This window comes from Ixodes scapularis, unplaced genomic scaffold, assembly GCF_016920785.2.
Source record: "Ixodes scapularis isolate PalLabHiFi unplaced genomic scaffold, ASM1692078v2 PGA_scaffold5__190_contigs__length_132052651, whole genome shotgun sequence".
Classification (NCBI taxonomy): domain Eukaryota; kingdom Metazoa; phylum Arthropoda; class Arachnida; order Ixodida; family Ixodidae; genus Ixodes; species Ixodes scapularis.
In genome coordinates, this window is record NW_024609880.1 from 41,941,343 (window position 1) to 41,951,347 (window position 10,005).

The following is a 10,005-nucleotide window of genomic DNA, read 5'->3' on the forward strand; positions in this document are numbered from 1 at the left end:
TGTACAAGCAGCTGCAGACTGCCGCCGAAAAGCGGTGCGAGTGCAGTGCTGGGGAGTGGGTTAAGACACGCCTCCGTTATTCACTCAAATGGCGTTGTTCACTAAAACGTCCTTCACGCATATGATATTATCAATTACCAGTAAAAAATCAGTTATAAAAAAAACATTATCAATAAAATATTAATTATTAAAAAAAATCCATTATCGGTTGAAATAAAAAATAAAATACATTTATTTTCAGTGATAATTGTCAAAAAGAAAATGTGTAAATATCGCAAAAAGCTATCAATTACCACTAAAAAATCAATTATAAAAAAAGCATTATCACTAAAACATTAAGTATAAAAAAAACTAATTATCGGTGGAAACAAATAATAAAATATATATTCATTTTCAGCGATAATTGTCTAAAAGAAAACGTGCAAATATCGCAAAAAGCTATCAATTACCACTAAAAAATCAATTATAAAAAAAAGCATTATCACTAAAACATTAAGTATAAAAAAAAACTAATTATCGGTGGAAACAAATAATACCATATATATTCATTTTCAGCGATAATTGTCTAAAAGAAAATGTGCAAACATCGCAAAAAGCTTGACAAAAAAAAAAAAAGTATTCCCACTGGGGATCGAACCCGCAACTTCTGCGTGAGAAGCGGACACAGCTACTGCCGGCTCGGAGACTTCTACGCTTACAGATCGTGTTATACAAGAAACAACATGCCAGTTCGGCGTTCGCGACAGTTTTTCTTTGTAGGTTTGTCATGACGGTTGCCGGCAAAATCTCCGCTTCCTATTAACAATCATACAATCATGTGGCTGCAGCAGAATCTAAAAAGTGCACAAGAGCCGCTGACATGCCGCCGACCGCCTGATTTTGCAATGACAAGCCAGTGGCCCGAGCTTCCCCGACCTTGCGAACCAAGCGGGCTGCGACGACAGCGTCATCACGCTCGCACGAACGGACGGGGCCGCCTTTCCGAAGCACCGCTAATGCAGAGCTTGTCAACTGAGCCGTTACTACTAACCCTATGCCCATTGTGTTCCAGTCACTTTGCAAAACAAAACACCGAGTAGAAAATGGACTTATTCCTTGATCAGCGTATTCATGGCCTCTTGTCTCTGGACGCCGCCGCGTGCTATCTTGGGTGGCTTGAAATGTGCACAAACCGATAACAAAGCTTCTCAAATCGTCGAACCTTGAACGCCTTGAACCGCTTGAAGTTGAACTAGGCCTGATGAGTCCACCATCAGCCAGCTGCACCGGCCATTGCACCGGCATCAGCGCGACACGATCGAGTGGATGGGTGAATAATAAAATTATAAGTACACTTTTTGCAATGGGAGGTAGTTCGCGCCACCTGGCGGACAACTGTCACCGCGCAGGGAATCTAGTCAGATTTTCGGGGATTAAGACGAACATGAATATATTTTAATTAAGGTAGTGTCTGCGTCGACCCGGTCTACGCAACGCCCAGCGTTGGGTAGACCCAGAATTCTGATTGGCTATTAAGAAAAAGTCACGTGTCTATATAAATTGAGTGAATTATTTTGTTAAGGTTATTTATATATATTTTAAATTAAGAGAAATGAAATTATATTAGATATATGCAATGCATTCTGAGATAATTATTATGTGTAATGTCACGTGTTACATTTGATGAGGGGCGGGAGAATCCCTTCGGTTTCCCGCGTTTTGACTGTTTACTTTCTTCGGCTCCTGCAACCTTCGCAAGTCCACCTCCATTTGTCGTGAACCCTCGTTTCTGAGCGTTGATCTTCCCTTCTTGGTGTCTTGTTGATTTTTTTCACGTATGTATTTCTTTCGCGAGATTCCGATTGCCTTTGTATTTAGCCCAAAACTCGGGTGTACTACCACGTGCTTTGATATCTGGGGGTTCCGTGACTGGGACAACTGGGGTTTCTTGTGGAAAGACCTTCGGCATTTTCCTATTGAAACCAGACGTGGCTGTCGAGATTCAGTCGATTCGTTCTTTAGCGGCGATTAAGCGTCTGTTCGTCATGACTTCTGGATTGACGGTCATCCTCCCGAGGCAAAGCAGCCCGCGGTGGACGTGCCGAGGTTCTGCGGGAAAGAACAAGGATGCCCGGGAGACGAACACTTTCTGCAGGAGCCACAAGGCAGGCCATGGTTTCATCGAACAGCCGGGAGTGGAGCGGGATGCTGAAGGATAGCGGCGCTCACTTCAGTGAGGTCAGTCGATATGGTGAAGTTTATTTCTTCATCTGTCATTTGATTACTGCAGCACACCACCCTCGTTCTGAAAATAAGGATGCAGGGGTAAATGTTTGGCAAGCAGAGGCAGTTTGTGTGCTTTATAGATCAGCATGAAATATTTGCAGTGGTAGGCTCATAGGTTTAACCTCTTGTCCAGCTAAGACCATAACATGCTCTGCATGCTGACGTTGTTATTATATCTTTCTTATGTTGACATCTATTATGCTTAACATACTCTTTGTCGCATCCCTACAAAAGCCCAAACAGAAGGGTGGGCCAGGTAATGGGCGAAGTCACATAATCACTTTCCCCAAGCCCTTAATCTAATGACTAACAAGCCTACCTTCACAATTTTAAGCTTGAACCACAGTTTGCTCTCGCAACAGTGGCCACGGGGCAACCGTTGCCAACTGCACCACCTTAAAGCCCCTTTACGTTTCAAAAGTAGCACAAGGTGCGCCGATGCACAAGGTACGTGCTACGTGCAGCCCTTGGGAAGATCACGGCAGCACAGCGCAGCACTGAGCTAAATTTCAGACGTCATGTTCTTCTTAGAAGGTGGTGCGCGGCGCAAGTCTCGAGCATTTCCACAAGAATGAATGGTGCCTCTTTTCCCAGGATAGACGGGCTTTACACCACCTACGAGCCATCGGAGCCAATCCAAGGCCCCGTGAGTGTTAAGGCTGATCCACACGTACAGCGGAGCGCTCAGTTAGCGCTTCATGAGCGCTGGAAGCAGCGCTCGGTTGTCGCTTTAGCAGCGCAGTGTAAGCGCGCTCCTTGTGCCGTGCTTGCGGCTGCGAAGCGGTGCATGCACGGCGATTCCATTGTTATTTTTTCTTTGGCACTGAAAGAAGAGGAAGTAAAAGAGCCGCTCTCCAAGCAAAGGGTCGGGCAGACGATTCAGAGTCATGGACTCTGAGCGACTAATTGATTGGGTACGACTTTATCACTTTCTATTCGACATACGTGATCCTGGTTTCAAAGACGTGCAATTAAAAAATAATCACCTTCGAAAGAGCTCTGTGTCTCGGTCCTCTCGGCCTGGGAACGAGGTTCACCGGATACCCGTCGATATCTCGGTGGCGAAAGATTTCGTGCACTCAGAAGGCTCTTCTGGGCGTTAAGTCGTCCACACACATATGCACTAATTTTGCATGTAAGGGCATTTGTCGCGTTTCTATTTCAGCATCCCGCATGTCCGCCATGGTACATACTGTTGATGCACACCCAACCACAGAAACCTGAACATCAGTACACATGCTAATCTGCAGCAGTAACGGTCGTGCAAGGAGCGCTACTAAAACGCTGATTGCACGCTATATTAGAACTAAGTCACGCGCAAGGAAGCACCACATGAGCGCTCTTTGGAGCGCTCACATAGCGGTAACTTAACGCTCCGCTGTATGTGTGACCAGGCCTTTACTTGACCTTGAAGAGGGTGACATGCGTAGAGCATATTACGTGCTACGTTTGCAGAGCTGGGTTGACCGAGATGGCTCGGAGCATTCGCTGCGGTGGGACGTGATGTGAAACAGTATGTAGACCTGTTGCAAAAATGCACATTGATGCTATAGTTGTTGAAATAGGGGAAGTACTCTCACTGTCAGTGGACGATTTTGCAAATGTGGGTGCTTCCAGTAAGCACTGTAGAGAATGGACCCTTTTCCTGTCTTCCGGTTCGAGAGTACAAAATGCATGTGTTGCTAGGCTAGGTGGAAATAAGGCTGCCATTTTGCTTGAAGCAAGGGCACTGTGCGATTCCCAGTGGCGATGCCAAAGCGCTGTGTTGCATTCAGATGACGGGATCGGCTCCGGCCGGGGGAGGGGACGAGTTTTTTTTTCGGTTTCCTTCCGAGAAATTGAATCTTGATGGAAGAGCGGCGTGAATTTGCACGGTTATGGTGTACTAGATTCTAGTACACCATAGCATGGTGAAGGGGATTGACTTGTCAGGCCCTACAAAGGCTTGGGAGGCAAATGAGCGTACCCGACTACTGTAAACAACTTAATTTTTCACAAATTTCTTGACTTAAAAATTGCTGCAAAAAACGCATCCCACCAATATATGGTAAAGAATATATAGCTCACCACTGCTCGCAAAATTTTCTGCGCATGAAATATTCTTCAAATTTGCGAAATATTGTGGCCGCAAAAATAAAGTTGTTCACAGTATGTGTGGCTAATTAGTCGTGGGTTAATAACATTAATGGCACTTTAGAAAAGCACTTCAGAAAGTTGCACAATTGTTACAATGATGCTTTATTAGACAAGAAAAGCATAGCTATAGACCCTTTCAGGCAACATTTCATGGGCGCCTGCATCTTGATGTCACGTGACCCTGCCACCATAGCCGACTTTCAGCTTCTCGCCGTTCCCCCGCGTTGTGTGCTGCACAGGCCACTACCGGAGCTTTGCTTTCGTGTTCTTTCACATGCCGCGTTGAAATTGTGTGTCTTTTCGACGTTAAAATTGTGTCTTTTTAATTTGTTTGTTTAATCATTTGATATCTATATTTCAACACAGCTCTTGCATTTTCGTATTTATGAAATGGAATCGGACAGCGAATGGATCAACGATAAAAGATTATGGTTTCAGAGACCATATAAGTTCATCCCGTTCTAGCGTTTTTCTCGCTAATAAAGGGCAGTCTATACCATTGCGACATATGCAAATTTCAACTGACGCAGTAAGGCTATCCAGTCGTGCTTCTCGCTGCATGTGCACACTTGTTTCCGTAAAGCCGACCCGCATGTCGGCGATTTAGCTTGCGACGAGACGACAAGGCACGCGGGGAGCGACGGAGATTACTTACTGTCACTTGTCGTGTTACTCGGTTTTTGGGTTTCTAGAAAACGCCGCTCACCGTCCTGGTCGCTTGCTCCGTCATATTTATGCGGTTTGCCTCGTCACGCGACTGACCCAGCGACAGCGAAGCGGGTCACCGTCACTTGTCTCGTTCTCGTTGCTCGCCGAATCACTTGCATACAGTTTATACTTAAAATCGAGGCGCCAATGGTTCAACGTTGTGTGCTTGTAAATTAATTGAGTATAAACCCCATGTAAGCGCTTTGACGAGCAACGGCGACCCGCTTCGCTGTCGCTCGGTCAGTCGCACGACGAGGGAAACAACATGGAAGAGACGGCGAAGCGACCAAGACGGTGAGCGACGTTTTCTAGAAATCCCGAAAACTGAGGGATGCAACGGGCGACAGTGAGAAATCTCCATCGCTCGTCTCGTCGCACGCTAAATCGCTTACATGCAGGTCGGCTTTACGGAAACGAGCGCGCACATGCAGTGAGAAGCACGACTGCGATGGCCTTACTGCGTTAATTGAAATATAAGACTTCTGGAGTGGCGGTCTCCTGCACTCTTCCATGCACCCGGGTGCCACCAAGTTAACAAATCGGCAGCCATCTTGCTCAGGGCAAAAAAAAGAGGCTGCGCTGATAGGGGTGCTAGCAGCATCTGTTGCTTTTGGGGCTGCGTATTACAACGAAAACAAACAATTATTTTTTTGTTTTAAAGGACTCTAAAGCCGCTTAACGTTGGATTCTTTTTTTTTTTCGGATATCTTATTGCAAATAATGCACGCCGTGGTAATGAATACGTAGCGTCCCTCTCACAATTTCGGAAATTTGTGCACCTGACCGATCACCAAAACCGGCACTTTGAGAATTTACGGAAATATCAAGCTCGCAAAAATTTTTTTATAATACTTGTTTTGCAGATGCATGGCTGTTATAAGCGCACCGTCTCGAGTTTTAGATGAAACTAGCTAAAATACAAAATAAGTGTTTACGGTCACTATGATACTCACTGCTTTCTGCAGGTATGCTGGAAATGAAGGAAACATAAACATAGTTGGAATGCTACCCGGTCGAAGTCTTCTCGCTTGACCGCTTGTGTCAAAGCAGTAATCTTCGAAGTGTGCCGAACAAGGGACGTCAGTATTCTTGCGCAGCCAACCATCCCCCCGTCGAACAGCATGCTCCCTCGCAGCATGCAAAGTATTGTCTTTAGGAAACAGGCGACGTGCAAACATGTTTAAAGGGCCTCTGACACGGCAAAAAAAAAGCTTTCTTTTTTTCATGCTAGGCGTTGAAATGGCATATCAGGACATTACAAAAAAATTGTTTCACTGAAGAGTTGCATAGTTTTTTTATAAAAATAGAAATAGGAGGCCGAATTCAAAGTTCCCGCCAGTGCACGGTGACGTAACAGTGTACCGCAAGGTGTCGGGACGGTCAGAAGGGAGGCATCGACCTATGTCACTAAAAGTGGGTTCGCAGGAAGTCACATGAGTTTCACTCCTCGTGCTCTCCGCGACCGTGCCTAAGACTTTTTTTTTTTTTGGGGGGGGGGGGGGGGGGGCAGCTCCATTTTTCTTACCGATTCAGCGTTTTTTGTGTGAATTGGTGAAGTCATAACCAATTTAAACAAAACCACGGAATCTGCAGAAAAACAATAAACCCCGAATTAAAATACCCCCGATTTCGTGAAGAAAAAAAAACTCCGAAAACGCGGAGCCCTAACCATAGCCTTTAGTAGGAAGAAACGACAGCAATAGCAACAAGCGTTGAATGAAGAGGGCTCAGCTCAGCCGGAAACGGACTTGCGTCATCAAGATCCGAAATTGGGTTGTGTGTATGTTTATACAGCCTAGAACTTGGTATGCCTCAGAGGGCGACGAGTCTCCCAGCTGTAGATGAGCAATTTAGCGAGTGCAGTACAACCGCTAGCTTGGGGTAACGTGCACCACCCAGTAGTGATACACCAGGCACGTAGCCAGGGGAAAGGGGGCCCATGGGGCCTGACCCCCCCCCCCCCCAAAATCTTCCATTTTGCTGGGGCCTCCCCTCCCCCTCATACAGCATTTTGTAATGGACGGCCGCTGACTTTCCTTCTTCATCAGAGTGGAAAGGCTGAAAGTTTTAAATTCGCACCGAACCTGAGCGCACTGGACGTAGTAACTTAATAAAACTTTTCTTTTATTTGAATCTCGCTTTATTCTAAAAGGTATAGGCAAATTCAAATTACTAAAACAAGCAAAAAAAACACCTCCTTCGTGACGTCCTTGGTCGCTTGAGTGGCCGTGAACTAGAGGAGGGGTAGTGAGCTCAGCGAGCGCTCACCGCTGCTGCACTCCGCGTCAACGGCTCGAGAGGGCACTACTAAAGCATGTTCTGGATAGGCTGTATGAAGTGGGCAACCAGGGTGGCTCGCGTTGCATTTGCTGCGAGATTAAACACTAATTTAGTATGACACTTCATTGGCCACGAACGACAGCAAACACGGGATAAAGATCAGTTCAGAACAGCAGCCACTTCGCGTTGCCATACTGCCAAACCAGCTCCGAAGGCCTTCGGAACCGGTCGGATCCTCGACCGCAGCAGCGCCGGGTACATTCGGGACCTTTCTACGTTCACCGCTATACTCTGTTTCACCTTATGATGTACCGCAAGAAAGGCTACAAACACGAGCTCCTTGCTCTGGGGCACATCTCGGCGGCACAAGCTCTCGTGACTTAATTAAGAGTGGCTGCCAACACTATGAGCTCGCGGTTTTAGAAAAGAAGTTTTTGGCGGCTCTGACCAGTATTAAGGCCAGGACCAAACGCGACACATAGCATGCACTTTCAGCACCGCGGGTCGCCTTTGTAGGTAGAGAAGGTGTTTGCGTGGTCCGGTTAAAATGGGACGCACTGATATTTAGTTATTCTCTCCGTGCCCGCTGGCTTGCCCGAACCCCAAGAGATGTGGAAACCGCAAAAAAGGTAGACGCTTAAATATGATTGCAGGGCCCCTTTAATGATACCTGCAATTTTACATAACAGCTAGATGACAGGACAATCAATCTAATGTTTGGCAAAATCCAAAAATACATCTATCTCCCCTACTATCAATGCACTGGCTGCAATCATGAAAGACGTCAATAAGCCGTGTTTTTTTTTATTTTTTTTATTTTTTACATGAGGTAGTTTTATGTTATTTTTGTGTCAACTCCAGTTTGTGCGCCTTTGTGTCCTTTGTGTCTAGTAATGTTATGAACTACTCTGGCATACCACTGCTAAAGGGTCAATTGCAGTGCCAGTTTACCTTTTCATAGTAGAGTGAATATTTATAACAAAAATGAACAGGCTTTCAGTGACATTCCTAATAAAAAAAGATCTACAACAGTGGTCTGTGATTATGATCAAAAATGCCTCGAGCACTATTTTTATGTGAACTAATGTGCGATTTTGTTCAATATTTAATGCTTTCGCTCGGTACGAAAGCGTGCAGTTGCCATTCTTAACGTTCATAAGATGACGTTGCCAGCATGATCAACAGATGAGTTTTAACCTGGGTTACAAATGATGCGACGAGTTAAATATTTGTATGAATTTCCTCTCCTCCCACTTCAAAATTAGGGATGATCTATATTCGAATATGTTTTTACTCAACAATTTTGATTACTTGTTGAATGTTCAAACTAACTTGTCAAGCTCCTTGCTGTCAATTCGCTTTGTTTAGGGGATCATTATCCAAGAGTTCTTGTTTTTAAAAGTAGTAACAAACTCCTTAGTGCACTGAAGTGGTGTATGTCTGTTCCACATGGTCTAAAATTGATGGTTACGGTGCTTGTACTGTGACAATTCTTTTCTCTTGCAGCCCAGCTTGAACCCCACCATTGGCGTCCTGGGCACCACTCTGAATAAGCTGCTTCAGTTGTGACTTGTAGCACAAATTTCCTGTCACCCAGTTCATCGTCATCTCGGAACCAAGGGCATTGGTCCTGCCTGCTAGTTACCACTTGAATAAAAGTTGGAATGGTGCAGTGTGTTTGTGTAAATAAACTGTTGAAGTTGTGACAGTATTTTTGTTTTTGTAGGTAATGAGAATTATTTACATTGAAAGATCCCATCCATCTATGATCCTTCATGCCATAAAGTAGTACTAAATAAACTGTTGAAGTTGACAGTATTTTTCTTTTTGTAGGTAATGAGAATTATTTACATTGAAAGATCCCATCCATCCATCCATCTATGATCCTTCATGCCATAAAGTATGTACTGTTCCCAAAGTAAAATTTGACAGTCTGGCAGCTGCCGCTGGCATGGAAAATTCTGAGGGCTCACGCCTGTAAACTAGATGTATTGCTTTGTGAACCTCCTCCTAGTCCCTTGTGTACCTGAGAACTTAGGAGGTCAGTTTCAAGTCGAAGGGGGATAGCCTATTTTTATTTACGAGGAAACTTTTGTACTTGCATATGCATTATTACCCATAGAGGCTGAACTCCATGGGACGAATATGCTGTGAAAAATTAATTTTGCCCGGCGGCTTTTGTTCTGCGCATGGAATCGGCACAGTGGCTGCTACGTCCCGCGCAAAATGAGCATGACGTGGGGCGACATTCGTCGCACATTTCGCTCTATGGAGTTCAGCCTTAAGCTGTTGCTTTCTGGGACTGAGAGGACTAAGGTTTTCATGTTCCAGTATAATAACAATAGTTACGTTCAACAGATGTATGTTTCGAAAAGTAAACATTTTGGCAAAATTCTGCCTGGTTATGTGAGTATTAATAAAAGAAGCTGCAGGTACTCTAACCAGCTGTGTTTAAATAGCCCAACGTTTCGCGGCCTACTTGTTCACGGGTGACTTATTTGGCTGGGTGTTTGTCTTTCTCTTCTCCTTGTCGCTGCCTTTAAATCAATCTCTCCTTTATGCGATGCCTAGAAGCCTGTGAATATAACTGCTTGGGAAGGCTCAGGTTCTTTGTAT

At 45.0% G+C, this 10,005-nt stretch overlaps 1 long non-coding RNA gene across 2 annotated transcripts; it reads left to right on the plus strand.

Moving 5' to 3' along the window:
* Nucleotides 1-1,857: 1,857 nt before the first annotated feature.
* On the plus strand, nucleotides 1,858-9,237 carry LOC115314987. Of its 2 annotated transcripts, XR_006078389.1 has the most exons (3): nucleotides 1,864-2,217; nucleotides 8,896-9,115; nucleotides 9,223-9,237. It is a non-coding gene; the product is annotated as an uncharacterized LOC115314987 (long non-coding RNA). The 2 variants fall into 2 exon arrangements; XR_005716312.3 differs by lacking the exon at nucleotides 9,223-9,237 and having other exon boundaries at nucleotides 1,858-2,217; nucleotides 8,896-9,100.
* Nucleotides 9,238-10,005: the final 768 nt, after the last annotated feature.